This window comes from Balaenoptera borealis (assembly GCF_965194805.1).
Source record: "Balaenoptera borealis genome assembly, contig: HAP1_SCAFFOLD_73, whole genome shotgun sequence".
NCBI classification, from domain to species: domain Eukaryota; kingdom Metazoa; phylum Chordata; class Mammalia; order Artiodactyla; family Balaenopteridae; genus Balaenoptera; species Balaenoptera borealis.
This window is the reverse complement of record NW_028123987.1, coordinates 125,517-143,991: the sequence shown is the minus strand read 5'-3', so window position 1 is coordinate 143,991 and position 18,475 is coordinate 125,517.

Below are 18,475 nucleotides of genomic sequence, written 5' to 3'. Positions count from 1 at the left end.
AACCTAAACCGAGCCAAAACCCTAACACTAACCCTAACCCTATCCCTAACCCATACCCTACGCCGTACCCGCACCCCTCCCCGAACCCATACCCTAAGCCGTACCCTAAGCCTATCCCTAAGCCTAACCCTAACCCTAGGCTACCCTTGACTGCTTCTGCCTCCAATAGATTTCCTAAGCACTAGTGTTTGAAGGAACAGCTTAAAAAGAGAATCCTAATGTGATTTCTTTATAATGGGTGTGTTCCTTATTTATCCTAGTGTCTAAACTCTTCTCCATGGCTGGACCCCCAAATAATATTCCTTTACGTGCTAAGGGGTATCTAGAGAGTGGGATAGGTTTAATAACTACCCTAACCCTAACGCGTACCCTAACCCTAACCCCTACCCTAACCCTATCACGTACCCTAATCCTAACCCATACCCTAAACCGAGCCCTAACCCTAACACTAACCCTAACCCTAACCCTAACACTAACCCATACCCTACGCCGTACCCGAACCCCTCCCCGAACCCGTACCCTAAGCCGTACCCTAACCCTAACCCTAAGCCTAACCCTAACCCTAGGCTACCCTTGACTGCTTCTGCCTCCAATAGATTTCCTAAGCACTAGTGTTTTAAGGAACAGCTTAAAAAGAGAATCCTAATGTGATTTCTTTATAATGGGTGTGTTCCTTATCTTATCCTAGTGTCTAGACTCTTCTCCATGGCTGGACCCCCAAATAATATTCCTTTACGTGCTAAGGGGTATCTAGAGAGTGGGATAGGTTTAATAACTACCCTAACTCTAACGCGTACCCTAACCCTAACCCCTACCCTAACCCTAACACGTACCCTAATCCGAACCCGTAACCTAAACCGAGCCAAAACCCTAACACTAACCCTAACCCTATCCCTAACCCATACCCTACGCCGTACCCGCACCCCTCCCCGAACCCATACCCTAAGCCGTACCCTAAGCCTATCCCTAAGCCTAACCCTAACCCTAGGCTACCCTTGACTGCTTCTGCCTCCAATAGATTTCCTAAGCACTAGTGTTTTAAGGAACAGCTTAAAAAGAGAATCCTAATGTGATTTCTTTATAATGGGTGTGTTCCTTATTTATCCTAGTGTCTAAACTCTTCTCCATGGCTGGACCCCCAAATAATATTCCTTTACGTGCTAAGGGGTATCTAGAGAGTGGGATAGGTTTAATAACTACCCTAACCCTAACGCGTACCCTAACCCTAACCCCTACCCTAACCCTATCACGTACCCTAATCCTAACCCATACCCTAAACCGAGCCCTAACCCTAACACTAACCCTAACCCTAACCCTAACACTAACCCATACCCTACGCCGTACCCGAACCCCTCCCCGAACCCGTACCCTAAGCCGTACCCTAACCCTAACCCTAAGCCTAACCCTAACCCTAGGCTACCCTTGACTGCTTCTGCCTCCAATAGATTTCCTAAGCACTAGTGTTTTAAGGAACAGCTTAAAAAGAGAATCCTAATGTGATTTCTTTATAATGGGTGTGTTCCTTATCTTATCCTAGTGTCTAGACTCTTCTCCATGGCTGGACCCCCAAATAATATTCCTTTACGTGCTAAGGGGTATCTAGAGAGTGGGATAGGTTTAATAACTACCCTAACTCTAACGCGTACCCTAACCCTAACCCCTACCCTAACCCTAACACGTACCCTAATCCGAACCCGTAACCTAAACCGAGCCAAAACCCTAACACTAACCCTAACCCTATCCCTAACCCATACCCTACGCAGTACCCGCACCCCTCCCCGAACCCATACCCTAAGCCGTACCCTAAGCCTATCCCTAAGCCTAACCCTAACCCTAGGCTACCCTTGACTGCTTCTGCCTCCAATAGATTTCCTAAGCACTAGTGTTTTAAGGAACAGCTTAAAAAGAGAATCCTAATGTGATTTCTTTATAATGGGTGTGTTCCTTATTTATCCTAGTGTCTAAACTCTTCTCCATGGCTGGACCCCCAAATAATATTCCTTTACGTGCTAAGGGGTATCTAGAGAGTGGGATAGGTTTAATAACTACCCTAACCCTAACGCGTACCCTAACCCTAACCCCTACCCTAACCCTATCACGTACCCTAATCCTAACCCATACCCTAAACCGAGCCCTAACCCTAACACTAACCCTAACCCTAACCCTAACACTAACCCATACCCTACGCCGTACCCGAACCCCTCCCCGAACCCGTACCCTAAGCCGTACCCTAACCCTAACCCTAAGCCTAACCCTAACCCTAGGCTACCCTTGACTGCTTCTGCCTCCAATAGATTTCCTAAGCACTAGTGTTTTAAGGAACAGCTTAAAAAGAGAATCCTAATGTGATTTCTTTATAATGGGTGTGTTCCTTATCTTATCCTAGTGTCTAAACTCTTCTCCATGGCTGGACCCCCATGTAATATTCCTTTACGTGCTAAGGGGTATCTAGAGAGTGGGATAGGTTTAATAACTACCCTAACCCTAATGCGTACCCTAACCCTAACCCCTACCCTAACCCTAACACGTACCCTAATCCTAACCCGTACCCTAAACCGAGCCCTAACCCTAACACTAACCCTAACCCTAACCCATACCCTACGCCGTACCCGCACCCCTCCCCGAACCCGTACCCTAAGCCGTACCCTAAGCCTAACCCTAAGCCTAACCCTAACCCTAGGCTACCCTTGACTGCTTCTGCCTCCAATAGATTTCCTAAGCACTAGTGTTTTAAGGAACAGCTTAAAAAGAGAATCCTAATGTGATTTCTTTATAATGGGTGTGTTCCTTATCTTATCCTAGTGTCTCATCTCTTCTCCATGGCTGGACCCCCAAATAATATTCCTTTACGTGCTAAGGGGTATCTAGAGAGTGGGATAGGTTTAATAACTACCCTAACCCTAACGCGTACCCTAACCCTAACCCCTACCCTAACCCTAACACGTACCCTAATCCTAACCCGTACCCTAAACCGAGCCCTAACCCTAACACTAACCCTAACCCTAACCCTAACCCATACCCTACGCCGTACCCGAACCCCTCCCTGAACCCGTACCCTACGCCGTACCCTAACCCTAACCCTAAGCCTAACCCTATTCCTAGGCTACCCTTGACTGCTTCTGCCTCCAATAGAGTTCCTAAGCACTAGTGTTTGAAGGAACAGCTTAAAAAGAGAATCCTAATGTGATTTCTTTATAATGGGTGTGTTCCTTATTTATCCTAGTGTCTAAACTCTTCTCCATGGCTGGACCCCCAAATAATATTCCTTTACGTGCTAAGGGGTATCTAGAGAGTGGGATAGGTTTAATAACTACCCTAACCCTAACGCGTACCCTAACCCTAACCCCTACCCTAACCCTAACACGTACCCTAATCCTAACCCGTAACCTAAACCAAGCCCTAACTCTAACACTAACCCTAACCCTAACCCTAACCCATACCCTACGCCGTACCCTCACCCCTCCCCGAACCCGTACCCTAAGGCGTACCCTAAGCACAACCCTAAGCCTAACCCTAACCCTAGGCTACCCTTGACTGCTTCTGCCTCCAATTGATTTCCTAAGGAGTAGTGTTTTAAGGAACAGCTTAAAAAGAGAATCCTAATGTGATTTCTTTATAATGGGTGTGTTCCTTATCTTATCCTAGTGTCTAAACTCTTCTCCATGGGTGGACCCCCAAATAATATTCCTTTACGTGCTAAGGGGTACCTAGAGAGTGGGATAGGTTTACTAACTACCCTAGCCCTAACGCGTACCCTAACCCTAACCCCTACCCTAACCCTAACACGTACCCTAATCCTAACCCGTACCCTAAACCGAGCCCTAACCCTAACACTAACCCTAACCCTAACCCTAACCCATACCCTACGCCGTACCCGCACCCCTCCCCGAACCCGTACCCTAAGCCGTACCCTAAGCCTAACCCTAAGCCTAACCCTAACCCTAGGCTACCCTTGACTGCTTCTGCCTCCAATAGATTTCCTAAGCACTAGTGTTTTAAGGAACAGCTTAAAAAGACAATCCTAATGTGATTTCTTTATAATGGGTGTGTTCCTTATTTATCCTAGTGTCTAAACTCTTCTCCATGGCTGGACCACCAAATAATATTCCTTTACGTGCTAAGGGGTATCTAGAGAGTGGGATAGGTTTACTAACTACCCTAGCCCTAACGCGTACCCTAACCCTAACCCCTACCCTAACCCTAACATGTACCCTAATCCTAACCCGTACCCTAAACCGAGCCCTAACCCTAAAACTAACCCTAAGCCTAACCCTAACCCATACGCTACGCCATACACGAACCCCTCCCCGAACCCGTACCCTAAGCCGTACCCTAAGCCTAACCCTAAGCCTAACCCTAACCCTAGGCTACCCTTGACTGCTTCTGCCTCCAATAGATTTCCTAAGCACTAGTGTTTTAAGGAACAGCTTAAAAAGAGAATCCTAATGTGATTTCTTTATAATGGGTGTGTTCCTTATTTATCCTAGTGTCTAAACTCTTCTCCATGGCTGGACCCCCAAATAATATTCTTTACGTGCTAAGGGGTCTCTAGAGAGTGGGATAGGTTTAATAACTACCCTCACCCTAACGCGTACCCTAACCCTAACCCCTACCCTAACCCTAACACGTACCCTAATCCTAACCCGTACCCTAAACCGAGCCCTAACCCTAACACTAACACTAACCCTAACCCTAACCCATACCCTACGCCGAACCCGCACCCCTCCCCGAACCCGAACCCTAAGCCGTACACTAAGCCTAACCCTAACCCTAGGCTACCCTTGACTGCTTCTGCCTCCAATAGATTTCCTAAGCACTAGTGTTTTAAGGAACAGCTTAAAAAGAGAATCCTAATGTGATTTCTTTATAATGGGTGTGTTCCTTATCTTATCCTAGTGTCTAAACTCTTCTCCATGGGTGGACCCCCAAATAATATTCCTTTACGTGCTAAGGGGTACCTAGAGAGTGGGATAGGTTTACTAACTACCCTAGCCCTAACGCGTACCCTAACCCTAACCCCTACCCTAACCCTAACACGTACCCTAATCCTAACCCGTACCCTAAACCGAGCCCTAACCCTAACACTAACCCTAACCCTAACCCTAACCCATACCCTACACCGTACCCGAACCCCTCCCCGAACCCGTACCCTAAGCCGTACCCTAACCCTAACCCTAAGCCTAACCCTATCCCTAGGCTACCCTTGACTGCTTCTGCCTCCAATAGATTTCCTAAGCACTAGTGTTTGAAGGAACAGCTTAAAAAGAGAATCCTAATGTGATTTCTTTATAATGGGTGTGTTCCTTATTTATCCTAGTGTCTAAACTCTTCTCCATGGCTGGACCCCCAAATAATATTCCTTTACGTGCTAAGGGGTATCTAGAGAGTGGGATAGGTTTAATAACTACCCTAACCCTAACGCGTACCCTAACCCTAACACCTAACCTAACCCTAACACGTACCCTAATCCGAACCCGTAACCTAAACCAAGCCCTAACCCTAACACTAACCCTAACCCTAACCCTAAACCATACCCTACGCCGTACCCGCACCCCTCCCCGAACCCGTACCCTAAGGTGTACCCTAAGCCTAACCCTAAGCCTAACCCTAACCCTAGGCTACCCTTGACTGCTTCTGCCTCCAGTAGATTTCCTAAGCACTAGTGTTTTAAGGAACAGCTTAAAAAGAGAATCCTAATGTGATTTCTTTATAATGGGTGTGTTCCTTATCTTATCCTAGTGTCTAGACTCTTCTCCATGGCTGGACCCCCAAATAATATTCCTTTACGTGCTAAGGGGTATCTAGAGAGTGGGATAGGTTTAATAACTACCCTAACTCTAACGCGTACCCTAACCCTAACCCCTACCCTAATCCTAACACGTACCCTAATCCGAACCCGTAACCTAAACCGAGCCAAAACCCTAACACTAACCCTAACCCTATCCCTAACCCATACCCTACGCCGTACCCGCACCCCTCCCCGAACCCATACCCTAAGCCGTACCCTAAGCCTATCCCTAAGCCTAACCCTAACCCTAGGCTACCCTTGACTGCTTCTGCCTCCAATAGATTTCCTAAGCACTAGTGTTTTAAGGAACAGCTTAAAAAGAGAATCCTAATGTGATTTCTTTATAATGGGTGTGTTCCTTATTTATCCTAGTGTCTAAACTCTTCTCCATGGCTGGACCCCCAAATAATATTCCTTTACGTGCTAAGGGGTATCTAGAGAGTGGGATAGGTTTAATAACTACCCTAACCCTAACGCGTACCCTAACCCTAACCCCTACCCTAACCCTATCACGTACCCTAATCCTAACCCATACCCTAAACCGAGCCCTAACCCTAACACTAACCCTAACCCTAACCCTAACACTAACCCATACCCTACGCCGTACCCGAACCCCTCCCCGAACCCGTACCCTAAGCCGTACCCTAACCCTAACCCTAAGCCTAACCCTAACCCTAGGCTACCCTTGACTGCTTCTGCCTCCAATAGATTTCCTAAGCACTAGTGTTTTAAGGAACAGCTTAAAAAGAGAATCCTAATGTGATTTCTTTATAATGGGTGTGTTCCTTATCTTATCCTAGTGTCTAGACTCTTCTCCATGGCTGGACCCCCAAATAATATTCCTTTACGTGCTAAGGGGTATCTAGAGAGTGGGATAGGTTTAATAACTACCCTAACTCTAACGCGTACCCTAACCCTAACCACTACCCTAACCCTAACACGTACCCTAATCCGAACCCGTAACCTAAACCGAGCCAAAACCCTAACACTAACCCTAACCCTATCCCTAACCCATACCCTACGCCGTACCCGCACCCCTCCCCGAACCCATACCCTAAGCCGTACCCTAAGCCTATCCCTAAGCCTAACCCTAACCCTAGGCTACCCTTGACTGCTTCTGCCTCCAATAGATTTCCTAAGCACTAGTGTTTTAAGGAACAGCTTAAAAAGAGAATCCTAATGTGATTTCTTTATAATGGGTGTGTTCCTTATTTATCCTAGTGTCTAAACTCTTCTCCATGGCTGGACCCCCAAATAATATTCCTTTACGTGCTAAGGGGTATCTAGAGAGTGGGATAGGTTTAATAACTACCCTAACCCTAACGCGTACCCTAACCCTAACCCCTACCCTAACCCTATCACGTACCCTAATCCTAACCCATACCCTAAACCGAGCCCTAACCCTAACACTAACCCTAACCCTAACCCTAACACTAACCCATACCCTACGCCGTACCCGAACCCCTCCCCGAACCCGTACCCTAAGCCGTACCCTAACCCTAACCCTAAGCCTAACCCTAACCCTAGGCTACCCTTGACTGCTTCTGCCTCCAATAGATTTCCTAAGCACTAGTGTTTTAAGGAACAGCTTAAAAAGAGAATCCTAATGTGATTTCTTTATAATGGGTGTGTTCCTTATCTTATCCTAGTGTCTAAACTCTTCTCCATGGCTGGACCCCCATGTAATATTCCTTTACGTGCTAAGGGGTATCTAGAGAGTGGGATAGGTTTAATAACTACCCTAACCCTAACGCGTACCCTAACCCTAACCCCTACCCTAACCCTAACACGTACCCTAATCCGAACCCGTACCCTAAACCGAGCCCTAACCCTAACACTAACCCTAACCCTAACCCTAACCCATACCCTACGCCGTACCCGCACCCCTCCCCGAACCCGTACCCTAAGCCGTACCCTAAGCCTAACCCTAAGCCTAACCCTAACCCTAGGCTACCCTTTACTGCTTCTGCCTCCAATAGATTTCCTAAGCACTAGTGTTTTAAGGAACAGCTGAAAAAGAGAATCCTAATGTGATTTCTTTATAATGGGTGTGTTCCTTATCTTATCCTAGTGTCTAAACTCTTCTCCATGGGTGGACCCCCAAATAATATTCCTTTACGTGCTAAGGGGTATCTAGAGAGTGGGATAGGTTTACTAACTACCCTAGCCCTAACGCGTACCCTAACCCTAACCCCTACCCTAACCCTAACACGTACCCTAATCCTAACCCGTACCCTAAACCGAGCCCTAACCCTAAAACTAACCCTAACCCTAACCCTAACCCATACCCTACGCCGTACCCGCACCCCTCCCCGAACCCGTACCCTAAGCCGTACCCTAAGCCTAACCCTAAGCCTAACCCTAACCCTAGGCTACCCTTGACTGCTTCTGCCTCCAATAGATTTCCTAAGCACTAGTGTTTTAAGGAACAGCTTAAAAAGACAATCCTAACGTGATTTCTTTATAATGGGTGTGTTCCTTATCTTATCCTAGTGTCTAAACTCTTCTCCATGGCTGGACCCCCAAATAATATTCTTTACGTGCTAAGGGGTCTCTAGAGAGTGGGATAGGTTTAATAACTACCCTCACCCTAACGCGTACCCTAACCCTAACCCCTACCCTAACCCTAACACGTACCCTAATCCTAACCCGTACCCTAAACCGAGCCCTAACCCTAACACTAACACTAACCCTAACCCTAACCCATACCCTACGCCGAACCCGCACCCCTCCCCAAACCCGAACCCTAAGCCGTACACTAAGCCTAACCCTAACCCTAGGCTACCCTTGACTGCTTCTGCCTCCAATAGATTTCCTAAGCACTAGTGTTTTAAGGAACAGCTTAAAAAGAGAATCCTAATGTGATTTCTTTATAATGGGTGTGTTCCTTATCTTATCCTAGTGTCTAGACTCTTCTCCATGGCTGGACCCCCAAATAATATTCCTTTACGTGCTAAGGGGTATCTAGAGAGTGGGATAGGTTTAATAACTACCCTAACTCTAACGCGTACCCTAACCCTAACCCCTACCCTAACCCTAACACGTACCCTAATCCGAACCCGTACCCTAAACCGAGCCAAAACCCTAACACTAACCCTAACCCTATCCCTAACCCATACCCTACGCAGTACCCGCACCCCTCCCCGAACCCATACCCTAAGCCGTACCCTAAGCCTATCCCTAAGCCTAACCCTAACCCTAGGCTACCCTTGACTGCTTCTGCCTCCAATAGATTTCCTAAGCACTAGTGTTTTAAGGAACAGCTTAAAAAGAGAATCCTAATGTGATTTCTTTATAATGGGTGTGTTCCTTATTTATCCTAGTGTCTAAACTCTTCTCCATGGCTGGACCCCCAAATAATATTCCTTTACGTGCTAAGGGGTATCTAGAGAGTGGGATAGGTTTAATAACTACCCTAACCCTAACGCGTACCCTAACCCTAACCCCTACCCTAACCCTATCACGTACCCTAATCCTAACCCATACCCTAAACCGAGCCCTAACCCTAACACTAACCCTAACCCTAACCCTAACACTAACCCATACCCTACGCCGTACCCGAACCCCTCCCCGAACCCGTACCCTAAGCCGTACCCTAACCCTAACCCTAAGCCTAACCCTAACCCTAGGCTACCCTTGACTGCTTCTGCCTCCAATAGATTTCCTAAGCACTAGTGTTTTAAGGAACAGCTTAAAAAGAGAATCCTAATGTGATTTCTTTATAATGGGTGTGTTCCTTATCTTATCCTAGTGTCTAAACTCTTCTCCATGGCTGGACCCCCATGTAATATTCCTTTACGTGCTAAGGGGTATCTAGAGAGTGGGATAGGTTTAATAACTACCCTAACCCTAATGCGTACCCTAACCCTAACCCCTACCCTAACCCTAACACGTACCCTAATCCTAACCCGTACCCTAAACCGAGCCCTAACCCTAACACTAACCCTAACCCTAACCCATACCCTACGCCGTACCCGCACCCCTCCCCGAACCCGTACCCTAAGCCGTACCCTAAGCCTAACCCTAAGCCTAACCCTAACCCTAGGCTACCCTTGACTGCTTCTGCCTCCAATAGATTTCCTAAGCACTAGTGTTTTAAGGAACAGCTTAAAAAGAGAATCCTAATGTGATTTCTTTATAATGGGTGTGTTCCTTATCTTATCCTAGTGTCTCATCTCTTCTCCATGGCTGGACCCCCAAATAATATTCCTTTACGTGCTAAGGGGTATCTAGAGAGTGGGATAGGTTTAATAACTACCCTAACCCTAACGCGTACCCTAACCCTAACCCCTACCCTAACCCTAACACGTACCCTAATCCTAACCCGTACCCTAAACCGAGCCCTAACCCTAACACTAACCCTAACCCTAACCCTAACCCATACCCTACGCCGTACCCGAACCCCTCCCTGAACCCGTACCCTACGCCGTACCCTAACCCTAACCCTAAGCCTAACCCTATTCCTAGGCTACCCTTGACTGCTTCTGCCTCCAATAGAGTTCCTAAGCACTAGTGTTTGAAGGAACAGCTTAAAAAGAGAATCCTAATGTGATTTCTTTATAATGGGTGTGTTCCTTATTTATCCTAGTGTCTAAACTCTTCTCCATGGCTGGACCCCCAAATAATATTCCTTTACGTGCTAAGGGGTATCTAGAGAGTGGGATAGGTTTAATAACTACCCTAACCCTAACGCGTACCCTAACCCTAACCCCTACCCTAACCCTAACACGTACCCTAATCCTAACCCGTAACCTAAACCAAGCCCTAACTCTAACACTAACCCTAACCCTAACCCTAACCCATACCCTACGCCGTACCCTCACCCCTCCCCGAACCCGTACCCTAAGGCGTACCCTAAGCACAACCCTAAGCCTAACCCTAACCCTAGGCTACCCTTGACTGCTTCTGCCTCCAATTGATTTCCTAAGGAGTAGTGTTTTAAGGAACAGCTTAAAAAGAGAATCCTAATGTGATTTCTTTATAATGGGTGTGTTCCTTATCTTATCCTAGTGTCTAAACTCTTCTCCATGGGTGGACCCCCAAATAATATTCCTTTACGTGCTAAGGGGTACCTAGAGAGTGGGATAGGTTTACTAACTACCCTAGCCCTAACGCGTACCCTAACCCTAACCCCTACCCTAACCCTAACACGTACCCTAATCCTAACCCGTACCCTAAACCGAGCCCTAACCCTAACACTAACCCTAACCCTAACCCTAACCCATACCCTACGCCGTACCCGCACCCCTCCCCGAACCCGTACCCTAAGCCGTACCCTAAGCCTAACCCTAAGCCTAACCCTAACCCTAGGCTACCCTTGACTGCTTCTGCCTCCAATAGATTTCCTAAGCACTAGTGTTTTAAGGAACAGCTTAAAAAGACAATCCTAATGTGATTTCTTTATAATGGGTGTGTTCCTTATTTATCCTAGTGTCTAAACTCTTCTCCATGGCTGGACCACCAAATAATATTCCTTTACGTGCTAAGGGGTATCTAGAGAGTGGGATAGGTTTACTAACTACCCTAGCCCTAACGCGTACCCTAACCCTAACCCCTACCCTAACCCTAACATGTACCCTAATCCTAACCCGTACCCTAAACCGAGCCCTAACCCTAAAACTAACCCTAAGCCTAACCCTAACCCATACGCTACGCCATACACGAACCCCTCCCCGAACCCGTACCCTAAGCCGTACCCTAAGCCTAACCCTAAGCCTAACCCTAACCCTAGGCTACCCTTGACTGCTTCTGCCTCCAATAGATTTCCTAAGCACTAGTGTTTTAAGGAACAGCTTAAAAAGAGAATCCTAATGTGATTTCTTTATAATGGGTGTGTTCCTTATTTATCCTAGTGTCTAAACTCTTCTCCATGGCTGGACCCCCAAATAATATTCTTTACGTGCTAAGGGGTCTCTAGAGAGTGGGATAGGTTTAATAACTACCCTCACCCTAACGCGTACCCTAACCCTAACCCCTACCCTAACCCTAACACGTACCCTAATCCTAACCCGTACCCTAAACCGAGCCCTAACCCTAACACTAACACTAACCCTAACCCTAACCCATACCCTACGCCGAACCCGCACCCCTCCCCGAACCCGAACCCTAAGCCGTACACTAAGCCTAACCCTAACCCTAGGCTACCCTTGACTGCTTCTGCCTCCAATAGATTTCCTAAGCACTAGTGTTTTAAGGAACAGCTTAAAAAGAGAATCCTAATGTGATTTCTTTATAATGGGTGTGTTCCTTATCTTATCCTAGTGTCTAAACTCTTCTCCATGGGTGGACCCCCAAATAATATTCCTTTACGTGCTAAGGGGTACCTAGAGAGTGGGATAGGTTTACTAACTACCCTAGCCCTAACGCGTACCCTAACCCTAACCCCTACCCTAACCCTAACACGTACCCTAATCCTAACCCGTACCCTAAACCGAGCCCTAACCCTAACACTAACCCTAACCCTAACCCTAACCCATACCCTACACCGTACCCGAACCCCTCCCCGAACCCGTACCCTAAGCCGTACCCTAACCCTAACCCTAAGCCTAACCCTATCCCTAGGCTACCCTTGACTGCTTCTGCCTCCAATAGATTTCCTAAGCACTAGTGTTTGAAGGAACAGCTTAAAAAGAGAATCCTAATGTGATTTCTTTATAATGGGTGTGTTCCTTATTTATCCTAGTGTCTAAACTCTTCTCCATGGCTGGACCCCCAAATAATATTCCTTTACGTGCTAAGGGGTATCTAGAGAGTGGGATAGGTTTAATAACTACCCTAACCCTAACGCGTACCCTAACCCTAACACCTAACCTAACCCTAACACGTACCCTAATCCGAACCCGTAACCTAAACCAAGCCCTAACCCTAACACTAACCCTAACCCTAACCCTAAACCATACCCTACGCCGTACCCGCACCCCTCCCCGAACCCGTACCCTAAGGTGTACCCTAAGCCTAACCCTAAGCCTAACCCTAACCCTAGGCTACCCTTGACTGCTTCTGCCTCCAGTAGATTTCCTAAGCACTAGTGTTTTAAGGAACAGCTTAAAAAGAGAATCCTAATGTGATTTCTTTATAATGGGTGTGTTCCTTATCTTATCCTAGTGTCTAGACTCTTCTCCATGGCTGGACCCCCAAATAATATTCCTTTACGTGCTAAGGGGTATCTAGAGAGTGGGATAGGTTTAATAACTACCCTAACTCTAACGCGTACCCTAACCCTAACCCCTACCCTAACCCTAACACGTACCCTAATCCGAACCCGTAACCTAAACCGAGCCAAAACCCTAACACTAACCCTAACCCTATCCCTAACCCATACCCTACGCCGTACCCGCACCCCTCCCCGAACCCATACCCTAAGCCGTACCCTAAGCCTATCCCTAAGCCTAACCCTAACCCTAGGCTACCCTTGACTGCTTCTGCCTCCAATAGATTTCCTAAGCACTAGTGTTTTAAGGAACAGCTTAAAAAGAGAATCCTAATGTGATTTCTTTATAATGGGTGTGTTCCTTATTTATCCTAGTGTCTAAACTCTTCTCCATGGCTGGACCCCCAAATAATATTCCTTTACGTGCTAAGGGGTATCTAGAGAGTGGGATAGGTTTAATAACTACCCTAACCCTAACGCGTACCCTAACCCTAACCCCTACCCTAACCCTATCACGTACCCTAATCCTAACCCATACCCTAAACCGAGCCCTAACCCTAACACTAACCCTAACCCTAACCCTAACACTAACCCATACCCTACGCCGTACCCGAACCCCTCCCCGAACCCGTACCCTAAGCCGTACCCTAACCCTAACCCTAAGCCTAACCCTAACCCTAGGCTACCCTTGACTGCTTCTGCCTCCAATAGATTTCCTAAGCACTAGTGTTTTAAGGAACAGCTTAAAAAGAGAATCCTAATGTGATTTCTTTATAATGGGTGTGTTCCTTATCTTATCCTAGTGTCTAGACTCTTCTCCATGGCTGGACCCCCAAATAATATTCCTTTACGTGCTAAGGGGTATCTAGAGAGTGGGATAGGTTTAATAACTACCCTAACTCTAACGCGTACCCTAACCCTAACCACTACCCTAACCCTAACACGTACCCTAATCCGAACCCGTAACCTAAACCGAGCCAAAACCCTAACACTAACCCTAACCCTATCCCTAACCCATACCCTACGCCGTACCCGCACCCCTCCCCGAACCCATACCCTAAGCCGTACCCTAAGCCTATCCCTAAGCCTAACCCTAACCCTAGGCTACCCTTGACTGCTTCTGCCTCCAATAGATTTCCTAAGCACTAGTGTTTTAAGGAACAGCTTAAAAAGAGAATCCTAATGTGATTTCTTTATAATGGGTGTGTTCCTTATTTATCCTAGTGTCTAAACTCTTCTCCATGGCTGGACCCCCAAATAATATTCCTTTACGTGCTAAGGGGTATCTAGAGAGTGGGATAGGTTTAATAACTACCCTAACCCTAACGCGTACCCTAACCCTAACCCCTACCCTAACCCTATCACGTACCCTAATCCTAACCCATACCCTAAACCGAGCCCTAACCCTAACACTAACCCTAACCCTAACCCTAACACTAACCCATACCCTACGCCGTACCCGAACCCCTCCCCGAACCCGTACCCTAAGCCGTACCCTAACCCTAACCCTAAGCCTAACCCTAACCCTAGGCTACCCTTGACTGCTTCTGCCTCCAATAGATTTCCTAAGCACTAGTGTTTTAAGGAACAGCTTAAAAAGAGAATCCTAATGTGATTTCTTTATAATGGGTGTGTTCCTTATCTTATCCTAGTGTCTAAACTCTTCTCCATGGCTGGACCCCCATGTAATATTCCTTTACGTGCTAAGGGGTATCTAGAGAGTGGGATAGGTTTAATAACTACCCTAACCCTAACGCGTACCCTAACCCTAACCCCTACCCTAACCCTAACACGTACCCTAATCCGAACCCGTACCCTAAACCGAGCCCTAACCCTAACACTAACCCTAACCCTAACCCTAACCCATACCCTACGCCGTACACGAACCCCTCCCCGAACCCGTACCCTAAGCCGTACCCTAAGCCTAACCCTAAGCCTAACCCTAACCCTAGGCTACCCTTTACTGCTTCTGCCTCCAATAGATTTCCTAAGCACTAGTGTTTTAAGGAACAGCTGAAAAAGAGAATCCTAATGTGATTTCTTTATAATGGGTGTGTTCCTTATCTTATCCTAGTGTCTAAACTCTTCTCCATGGGTGGACCCCCAAATAATATTCCTTTACGTGCTAAGGGGTATCTAGAGAGTGGGATAGGTTTACTAACTACCCTAGCCCTAACGCGTACCCTAACCCTAACCCCTACCCTAACCCTAACACGTACCCTAATCCTAACCCGTACCCTAAACCGAGCCCTAACCCTAAAACTAACCCTAACCCTAACCCTAACCCATACCCTACGCCGTACCCGCACCCCTCCCCGAACCCGTACCCTAAGCCGTACCCTAAGCCTAACCCTAAGCCTAACCCTAACCCTAGGCTACCCTTGACTGCTTCTGCCTCCAATAGATTTCCTAAGCACTAGTGTTTTAAGGAACAGCTTAAAAAGACAATCCTAACGTGATTTCTTTATAATGGGTGTGTTCCTTATCTTATCCTAGTGTCTAAACTCTTCTCCATGGCTGGACCCCCAAATAATATTCCTTTACGTGCTAAGGGGTATCTAGAGAGTGGGATAGGTTTACTAACTACCCTAGCCCTAACGCGTACCCTAACCCTAACCCCTACCCTAACCCTAACACGTACCCTAATCCTAACCCGTACCCTAAACCGAGCCCTAAACCTAAAACTAACCCTAAGCCTAACCCTAACCCATACCCTATGCCGTACCCGCACCCCTCCCCGAACCCGTACCCTAAGCCGTACCCTAAGCCTAACCCTAAGCCTAACCCTAACCCTAGGCTACCCTTGACTGCTTCTGCCTCCAATAGATTTCCTAAGCACTAGTGTTTTAAGGAACAGCTTAAAAAGAGAATCCTAATGTGATTTCTTTATAATGGGTGTGTTCCTTATTTATCCTAGTGTCTAAACTCTTCTCCATGGCTGGACCACCAAATAATATTCCTTTACGTGCTAAGGTGTATCTAGAGAGTTGGATAGGTTTAATAACTACCCTAGCCCTAATGCGTACCCTAACCCTAACCCCTACCCTAACCCTAACACGTACCCTAATCCTAACCCGTACCCTAAACCGAGCCCTAACCCTAACACTAACCCTAACCCTAACCCTAACCCATACCCTACGCCGTACCCGCACCCCTCCCCGAACCCGTACCCTAAGCCGTACCCTAAGCCTAACCCTAAGCCTAACCCTAACCCTAGGCTATCCTTGACTGCTTCTGCCTCCAATAGATTTCCTAAGCACTAGTGTTTTAAGGAACAGCTTAAAAAGAGAATCCTAATGTGATTTCTTTATAATGGGTGTGTTCCTTATCTTATCCTAGTGTCTAATCTCTTCTCCATGGCTGGACCCCCAAATAATATTCCTTTACGTGCTAAGGGGTATCTAGAGAGTGGGATAGGTTTAATAACTACCCTAACCCTAACGCGTACCCTAACCCTAACCCCTACCCTAACCCTAACACGTACCCTAATCCTAACCCGTACCCTAAACCGAGCCCTAACCCTAACACTAACCCTAACCCTAACCCTAACCCATACCCTACGCCGTACCCGAACCCATCCCTGAACCTGTACCCTAAGCCGTACCGTAACCCTAACCCTAAGCCTAACCCTATTCCTAGGCTACCCTTGACTGCTTCTGCCTCCAATAGAGTTCCTAAGCACTAGTGTTTGAAGGAACAGCTTAAAAAGAGAATCCTAATGTGATTTCTTTATAATGGGTGTGTTCCTTATTTATCCTAGTGTCTAAACTCTTCTCCATGGCTGGACCCCCAAATAATATTCCTTTACGTGCTAAGGGGTATCTAGAGAGTTGGATAGGTTTAATAACTACCCTAACCCTAATGCGTACCCTAACCCTAACCCCTACCCTAACCCTAACACGTACCCTAATCCTAACCCGAAACCTAAACCAAGCCCTAACCCTAACACTAACCCTAACCCTAACCCTAACCCATACCCTACGCCGTACCCGAACCCCTCCCCGAACCCGTACCCTAAGGCGTACCCTAAGCCTAACCCTAAGCCTAACCCTAACCCTAGGCTACCCTTGACTGCTTCTGCCTCCAGTAGATTTCCTAAGCACTAGTGTTTTAAGGAACAGCTTAAAAAGAGAATCCTAATGTGATTTCTTTATAATGGGTGTGTTCCTTATCTTATCCTAGTGTCTAGACTCTTCTCCATGGCTGGACCCCCAAATAATATTCCTTTACATGCTAAGGGGTATCTAGAGAGTGGGATAGTTTTAATAACTACCCTAACCCTAACGCGTACCCTAACCCTAACCCCTAACCTAACCCTAACACGTACCCTAATCCGAACCCGTACCCTAAACCGAGCCCTAACCTTAACACTAACCCTAACCCTAACCCATACCCTACGCCGTACCCGCACCCCTCCCCGAACCCGTACCCTAAGCCGTACCCTAAACCTAACCCTAAGCCTAACCCTAACCCTAGGCTACCCTTGACTGCTTCTGCCTCCAATAGATTTCCTAAGCACTAGTGTTTTAAGGAACAGCTTAAAAAGACAATCCTAATGTGATTTCTTTATAATGGGTGTGTTCCTTATTTATCCTAGTGTCTAAACTCTTCTCCATGGCTGGACCCCCAAATAATATTCCTTTACGTGCTAAGGGGTATCTAGAGAGTGGGATAGGTTTACTAACTACCCTAGCCCTAACGCGTACCCTAACCCTAACCCCTACCCTAACCCTAACATGTACCCTAATCCTAACCCGTACCCTAAACCGAGCCCTAACCCTAAAACTAACCCTAAGCCTAACCCTAACCCATACACTACGCCATACACGAACCCCTCCCCGAACCCGTACCCTAAGCCGTACCCTAAGCCTAACCCTAAGCCTAACCCTAACCCTAGGCTACCCTTGACTGCTTCTGCCTCCAATAGATTTCCTAAGCACTAGTGTTTTAAGGAACAGCTTAAAAAGAGAATCCTAATGTGATTTCTTTATAATGGGTGTGTTCCTTATTTATCCTAGTGTCTAAACTCTTCTCCATGGCTGGACCCCCAAATAATATTCTTTACGTGCTAAGGGGTCTCTAGAGAGTGGGATAGGTTTAATAACTACCCTCACCCTAACGCGTACCCTAACCCTAACCCCTACCCTAACCCTAACACGTACCCTAATCCTAACCCGTACCCTAAACCGAGCCCTAACCCTAACACTAACACTAACCCTAACCCTAACCCATACCCTACGCCGAACCCGCACCCCTCCCCAAACCCGAACCCTAAGCCGTACACTAAGCCTAACCCTAACCCTAGGCTACCCTTGACTGCTTCTGCCTCCAATAGATTTCCTAAGCACTAGTGTTTTAAGGAACAGCTTAAAAAGAGAATCCTAATGTGATTTCTTTATAATGGGTGTGTTCCTTATCTTATCCTAGTGTCTAAACTCTTCTCCATGGGTGGACCCCCAAATAATATTCCTTTACGTGCTAAGGGGTACCTAGAGAGTGGGATAGGTTTACTAACCACCCTAGCCCTAACGCGTACC